We start from the raw sequence: 7,310 nt of genomic DNA, 5'->3' as shown, positions 1-7,310 counted from the left end.
GTTGTCTTTCACAGCCTTATGTGGGTTTACGATTTTTATTGTCACTACATCAAATGAATCTGAAATGTCTAATCAGAATAGTACTTGCCTGTACTTGTATGTAACTGTGTACTTTTCTATTTTTTCCTGCTTTCCAGCAAATTCACCGGCAACTTCTTTTCCACTACATGCTGGGCATTGACTTGAACCCTGGAATAGGAAGGTGGCTTTGATTTCAAGCTCTTCTTCAATGAACGCCCTGGGATTGTAGCCTGGACTCTCCTTTCCTCTGCTGCCAAAGTACAGGAGCTGCATGGCCAAGTGACAAACTCCATGATCCTTGTCAATATCCTTCAGGTCAAGGCGGAGGAGGAAATTAAGAAAGCAGTTTGGAAATTAACTCCTATTAAAGTAGGCCAAAACCTCCTTCCACGGAAATTAAACTTAGACAGGAAATGAAATTGGCCTTAAAAGGCTCATTCATTGCTGAAGTAGTGGGACTTCTTTGGACACTTGTGTTCCTTCAGAGAGCCACTGGAAACACTACTGTTGACTCAGAGTGCCACCAGTGCCTTGGTCATGTCCGCACCAGATTTCAGTGGAAACTTAAGAAACGCTTTTCTGAGCCTCTGTTCTGGACACAGGCACAGCCTGATCTTGAATACCAATGAAACAAATTCCATGGCTTTAGTTGCAGTAAGATTGGGTGGGTTTTCTTTGTGGGCAGCACTACACTTGACTCTGTGTGTGTGTGTGTGTGTGTGTGTGTGTGTGTGTGTGTGTGTGAGAGACAGGCAGAAGTCCAAATGCTTGCACACGTCAGAATAGTCCGTGTGGTGCTGTGTTTCTACTGAGGGGACCCCAAGGTAATAAATACAGGGAAGAGATTGGATTTTTGGCTTTTTCCTTCTCTCCTGCTTTGTTTGCGTCCTGGCGACTTCTCTCTTCTTGTTTCCCAGAAAAGTGCAATTTTGGAGAGAGAAAGAGAGAAGGGAGATGGAGGATGCAGAGTTTTGTGCAAATTTTCCACAGTTGTACTGGTGGAGTGGGTTTTTCCATCCTTTCTTCTCTTCTGTTGTGGGTCACTGTAGTCAAGTAACTGGTCTGGCATGCTCAGCACATCTTCCAAGTCAGTGACTGTTGTTTCTGTGCTCCCCAGGGTTTGTCTTTGGTTTCCCAGCCTGTCTAGCTGGGCACAGCCAATGCCGTGGGGGTGTTGATGTTGGACTGGATTGGCTACCACATCTTCGGAGTGACCAAGCACCAGAGAAGGACCTTTTCCATTGTCCAGATGGGAACTGCAGGATCTGGGGGAAGAAAGCCGAGGACATCGAGTGCTCCTCCATGTGTGTGGATGGCACCAAGTATTACAGCAAGTTGATGACCTGGGGATTTTGGAGGTGGGCTCGTCATTGCAACTCTGCAGGAGACCTGCTGGGCTCGCTGGCCTATTGCCTGGCCTGTGGGTTTGCACACATCTTGCCTTACTTCTGCATCGTTTCTGTGACCATTCTGCTCCCCTACCGCTGCGTTAGGGACGAGCACCATTGTTCCAGCAAATATGGGAAGGACTGGAAGCACTACACTGCTGCAGTGCCCTACCGACTCATTCCTGGGGTGTTTTAAGGCTGACACAGAAACCAGGGAAAGGAAAAAGAAACTTTTTTGTTTGTTTGTTTTCTTTTGTTTTTGTTTTTTGTTTGTTTGTTTGTTTGAGGTGAATAGAGTTTATTGACACAGGCAAACTAACACCAAGGTTTTGTGAAGGACACTCTGTAGTGTTCTGAAGGAGAAAAGGTGGCTGGACAATTATCCTTGTTGTAGTGAAGGAACATGCAGGCAATGCTGTGCTTAAAGTAAATGAGTTGAGGTACTGAAATGCCTCATGTTTTTTAGAAAAGTCTTTTACCTAGAATTTCCCCCGTACTCCCTCAGCTCCCAAATGACCTTGGGGTTGACAAGTTGCATGTATCAAGAGTCCTGAAATCCCCCAGAGCTGGCAGGTGGCCTTACCTTTCTGAGTAGCAGAGCTCTGGAAGCAGTTTCCAGAGACTAAGGAGAGGAGGCAAATAGTTCTGTGATGTCTTTATGAAAGAAGTTGTCTGCTGCAGTTGCTTGTGACAGTCAGAACCTACAGTCAGTAAGAAGCCCAAAGGAAGATTTATTTATTGTTTGTTGCTTTTCAAGAGATTATCTGGGGAAATACCAAACTGGAGAAGCTGATGTTAAATGATTGTTCTAATCTAAAGGAAGTGTTTGTGAAAGCTGGTATCAATTAGTCTGGCTCCCAAGTGACATTCTCAGCTCCTGAGAATATGGTACGTGACCAACTGAGTATTCTTCTGATGCTGAAACCAAACTTGCTAAGTCTGTGTTTTGGTTTTGTTGCAGCACTCCTGGAAAGGATGGTTTAGGCAGGAGAAAAAGGGGCTCTCCAAACCTAGAAAACAAATGTATCTTGTAGCTTGGCTCTGTGTCAGAGCTGGATCTACTCCCATGTATAGAGATACCTTTAGTGAAAATACAGAGCCCAACACCTTTCCAGCCCTCCCAGGGGCAGTGCTTTCAAGGTGCTTGATTTGAGAGAAGTCAATCCAGAGGAAGGGAAAACTGAGGGTGGGGCTTCTAGGGCTGCTGGACCCCCTCAGTCTCTGAAGTGCTTTAGGCTGCCTTTGGCTTTGCTGGAATAATTGCATGTTTTATTTTCCCAGCTGCCCTTAAGGCCCCATACTTGCATCCTTTTCCTGTGTAGGCCTGGAAATTGCACTGACAGTTTGTTGTTCATGCCAAGGTTATTTAAATCTTTGCAAGGTAGCCTGGACTGTACATCATGGGAGCCTTGCACGGCAAGTGGTCCCCTCTGTTCCCTGCTCCATCCTGGGTTATTAGTGGAAGAAACTTCCCCTTCAAGACCAATGAAAAAATCTTCACTTTAAAAAACGATGTATATTTTTGGAAGTATTTTTGGGGATATGTACTCGATGATCTTTTGTCCTGAAATTTCCTAGTTCTTCATCTCATGCTGTCAATATCACTGATCAAGTTTCAAGTTCAGCTATCAAATCCCTGTGCTATGCTGGGAGTTTCAAATATAGGAGTGCCAGTGTTTTCAATGGTACTTCTATCAAAGAGATATATGATGGGAAACTAGAGCAAAAGCTGCTGGCAATTCCTTGGAGCAGTGACAAATTAGTTTGGTTGGATTACTGTAGGAAGAAAAGGGACAGATGGTAACACTGTTAATACAAATGTCTCTATTGTGAAAAGGGCTTCAAGGCTTTGACTATTGAAATACCAAAAGAATCAAATAAACTCATTTATTCTTTCATGACTCAATTTAGCTATTTTTCCAGTTAGTAATCTTCCTTGAAATGTGATGTTTTAAGGATTCGAAGTCAAGAATATTTACAGCCCGGTAACGGGAATGAACTCAAGAAATGTAGTTCCTATATACAAGCTTGAGTCTGTCCTTCTTTGACCTGCAGACAAACTTTGCATGCCAGAAAGCAGGACAGAAATAGAAATGATGAGTTTAATAAAACTTTCTAGGAGCAGAACATGGATATTTTGCAATTCCTGGTTAAAACTCTGACTTCCAAGCTGTATCAAAGCTGTCATGAAAACTGTAGTTGGCTCGATGTTCTATTGCAGTGCTTTGACTTCTGTTTTAAGATGAGACCGGTAAATATCTTTCTAGATGTTTGTTTCCCTTTTGCTTTTGTTCAGCAGAGCTCTCTTCTTCTCACGAGCCTACAGGATGTGACTAGGGACTGTCCTCCTGGGACCCTTCCTGAAATGCCTGTATTCCAGTGCCCCTGGAATGGGAAACCAACAGGAAGATTTAGACAAAGATGTGCAGAGAGAAGGACAGACTAGCAAGGGAGTGCTGCTAGTGCCCAATCCATGGCTCCAAGGATGCCATGGCAGTGCCATATGAGAAGGTGCTGGACAAGATAGTCCAGCAGGAAAGGCAGCTGTTCCCGTCTCCAGGGTGCTCTCCAGAGCCGACTGTGCAGGAACGAGATGAAGAATATCTCTACACATCCCTTGCTTTGGCAAATAGTCTTCATCATCACTGAGCCAACATGAGACCTGCTGGATTCCAACTGGATAAGCCTCCATGGATAGGAGTCCCTGCTGCGTTGGAGCTGCAGGTATCAGCAGAGCCCACTCGTCCCTGAGGATGCACATGGGCAGGAAAAGGCTGGAAGGAAGAGTGGGAGCCCAGGCCATTGCAGTAAGGCATTGCCAGGAGCAGGTGGCCCAGCAGCAACTGAGCTCAAGATTCCCGTGCCAATCCAAGACTTCAAGGAAGCTGTGGCACTTCCATATGACAACACCATCCATATGTTGCTGGAAGAGATTTTGTGGTGACAAAGTCAGGTGTTCCCATCTCCAGGGTGCTCCCTTCTGCTGACTGTGAAGCAGAAGGATAATGAATATCTCACGCCTCCCATACTTCTGGGAAGAGCCTTCATTCTTGCCAGAGCCTCCCTGAGAATTGCCAGAATCCAGGAAGAGGAACTCTGTAAAGAGGTCTTGATGCTCCCTCATAGGTGTGAATATCAGCAGCCCCTGCTAGTACCTGATGGTGCAAAAGGACAGGAAAAGCTTGGAAGTAAATGAGAGAGCCCATGCAATTCCAGTGAGGAATTCCCAGGAGCAACTGGCAGGACAAAAGTGTCCAGGAGCTACCACTGCACAATCCATTGACCCGAGGATAATGCCAGAAAAAAACATCCTCAGCATGGTTCCAGACAAAGTTCAAAGTTCAAAAGTAAAAGAATGCCGTTCACATCTCGATGCTGATCTCCTGCTCCATAGTTGGAGCAGGACGATAAAGACTACCTATGAAACTCCACGAGTTCTGGGCAAGAGCTTCCACTCCTCCCAGAGCCTATAGCACAGATGTGGCATTCCACAGACAGGAATCCCTGTACACAGGTCTCCCACCAGCAAATTCCAAACCTGAGGGAGTCCTGGCAAGAGCAAAAGAAGAAAGACATCTCCACCACACTTACTATCTGGCAAGAGACTCCATCCCTGGCAGAGGCTCTGGGAGACCTGCTGGAGTCAGACACAGGAGCCCCTCTGGACGGGTCTCCCTCCTGCCTGGGAGGGGCAGGAAACAGCAAAGCCTGCTCCTCCCTGAGGATGCACATGGCCAGGCAAAGGCTGGAAGGAAGAGCGGGAGCCCAGGCCACTGCAGTAAGGCATTCGCAGGAGCAGTTGGTGGCACAGCAGCAAGTGTCCTGGAGCTGCCACTGCCCAATCCTGGCTTCCCAGGATGCTTCCATAGAAAAAGGGGCTACGGGCACTGCAGGACAAGATCTCCGCATGGCCAAAGCAGAAGTTGCTGTCACCAGGGCATTCTCTGGAGCCAGTAGAGCAGGAGCAGATGGAGGAATATCTGCACAGCCGGCTTCCTTGTGGAGTGAGACTCCATCCCTCCCAGAGCCTGTGAAAGAGCTGCCACACTCCAGAGAGAGGAATCCCTGTGCACAGGTCTCCCTTCTCCCTCTGAGCCGCAGGTGTCAGGAGATCCGTCTAATATCTGAGGATGCACCAGGAAAGGAAAAGGCTGGAATTTCCCGAGGCTGGAAAATTTCCTAGGAATGCATTGCCTGCTGCAAGTTGCACAGCTGAAAGGGTCCCAGAGCCACCAGTGCCCAATCCATGGCTCTCGGGATGCTCAGGCTGTGCCGTAGGAGATGACTCCCTGCACGTTGCTGCTCAAGGTCCCGCAGTGCAAAGGCAGGTCTCCCAAGTCCATGGCTCTCTCCTGAACCAGTATGACAGCAGCAGGAGCAGGAAGATCTCTGCACCGCATTTACTTTCCAACACATCACTCTGTCCCTGGCAGAGCCTCTGGGAGACCTGCTGCAGGGAGTCCTGTCCACAGGGAGTGCTCTCTCTTGGCTGCCTTGGAGCCGCGGCTGGCAGGAGACTTGTGTCATGCCTGAGAATGCAACTGGCAAGGAAAAGCATAGAAGCCATAAGTGAGCTTCAGGCTGGAGGGAAGGTATTGGCAGTAGCAAGTTGCACAGTTGAAAGAGTCCTGGAGCCACCGGTGCCCAATCCATGGCTCTCAGGATGCTGCCCCAGGGGTAGAGGCTCCATGCACTTCTGGACAAGGTCCTCCAGAGTCAAGGCTGGCTGTTCCCATCTCCAGGGTGCTCTATTTGTCCGTCTGTGGACGACCAAGAAAGGGAATATCTCCTGCACACCTGCGTTACTTCTGGCCACAGCCTTCATCGTGCCCAGAGCGTTGGTGAGACCCGCTGGCCTGCAGATGGAGAAGCCTCTGTCGATAGGAGTTCCTGCTCCCTTGGAGCTGCGGTTGTCAGCAGAGCCCGCTCCTGGCTGAACATGCACATGGGCAGGAAAAGGCTGGAAGGGAGAGTGTGAGCCCAGGCCATTGCAGTGAGGCATTGCCAGGAGTAGGTGGTCCAGCAGCTACTGTCCCTGAGACACCGGTGCCCAAGCCATGGCTCCCAGGAAGCTGCGGCAGTGCCACATCAGGATCCTGGGCAGCAACGTGCGGGGGGTCGTCTCCTTCAGCAAAAGCAGGTTTTTCACCCTAAATTCAGTAATCCCAGTGTTTGTGGCTAGGGCTAGTTTTCCTGACTGTTTAGAGCCTACTGCATCTCTACGATTAATTGACAAGGAAGCTTCCTGTCCTTTTCTCAAGCCATGAATTCTTTTCTTCCCTACCTCCCTGTTGAGGTGGTTGAGTTAGAGAGCTCCAGTAGAATGATGGAAGACTTTTGGTTGGAAGGGACCTTTGAAGTTTATTTAGTCCATCTCCCCTGTAATGAGCAAGGACATCATCAGCTATGTCAGGTTGCCAAAAGCCCCATCCAACCTGCCCTTCAGTGTCTCCAGAGATAAGGTATCACCTGTGCCAGTGTTTCAACACCCTCAGTGTAAAAAATTCTTTTTTATATCTACTTCAAATCTGCCTTTTTTTTTAGTTTAGAACTATTTGTCTTCCCACAGCTCTGTCAAAGCCCTACAATAAGTTCATTCCCATCTTTCTTAGAGGCCTCTGTAGTGGTGCATCCACCCCCCACTGTCTGTCGCAGTCTTGTCTGGGATCTGGAGACAGACCAGCGACGGGGGTTCTTGCCTCGCCTGCAGATAGTATAATGGCAATGGCAAGTACCAGCAGGTAAAGTTCGCTTATGTGAGGAGCCCCGAGTAAGAGACACACACACACAAGATGTGAAGACCTGCACAGCCAAAAGCTGATCCACTTTATTTAACAAAATGGAGGGTTTTTATACCCCCTGGGGCAGAATATACCAGAAAAGGGGCATAACCAGGGCGGA

The 7,310-nt window shown here is 48.1% G+C and overlaps 1 pseudogene; it reads left to right on the top strand.

The window, feature by feature from the left end:
* Window positions 1-1,605, top strand: part of LOC114071234 — a 16,165-nt pseudogene extending 14,560 nt beyond the window's left edge.
* The last annotated feature ends 5,705 nt before the right edge of the window (window positions 1,606-7,310 follow it).

Source organism: Empidonax traillii, unplaced genomic scaffold, assembly GCF_003031625.1.
Source record: "Empidonax traillii isolate 1590-97213 ecotype Southwest subspecies unplaced genomic scaffold, ASM303162v1 scaffold1910:size50467, whole genome shotgun sequence".
In the NCBI taxonomy this organism is placed as follows: Eukaryota; Metazoa; Chordata; class Aves; order Passeriformes; family Tyrannidae; genus Empidonax; species Empidonax traillii.
Note: the sequence above shows the minus strand (reverse complement) of the source record. Positions and strands in the feature narration are given on the sequence as shown.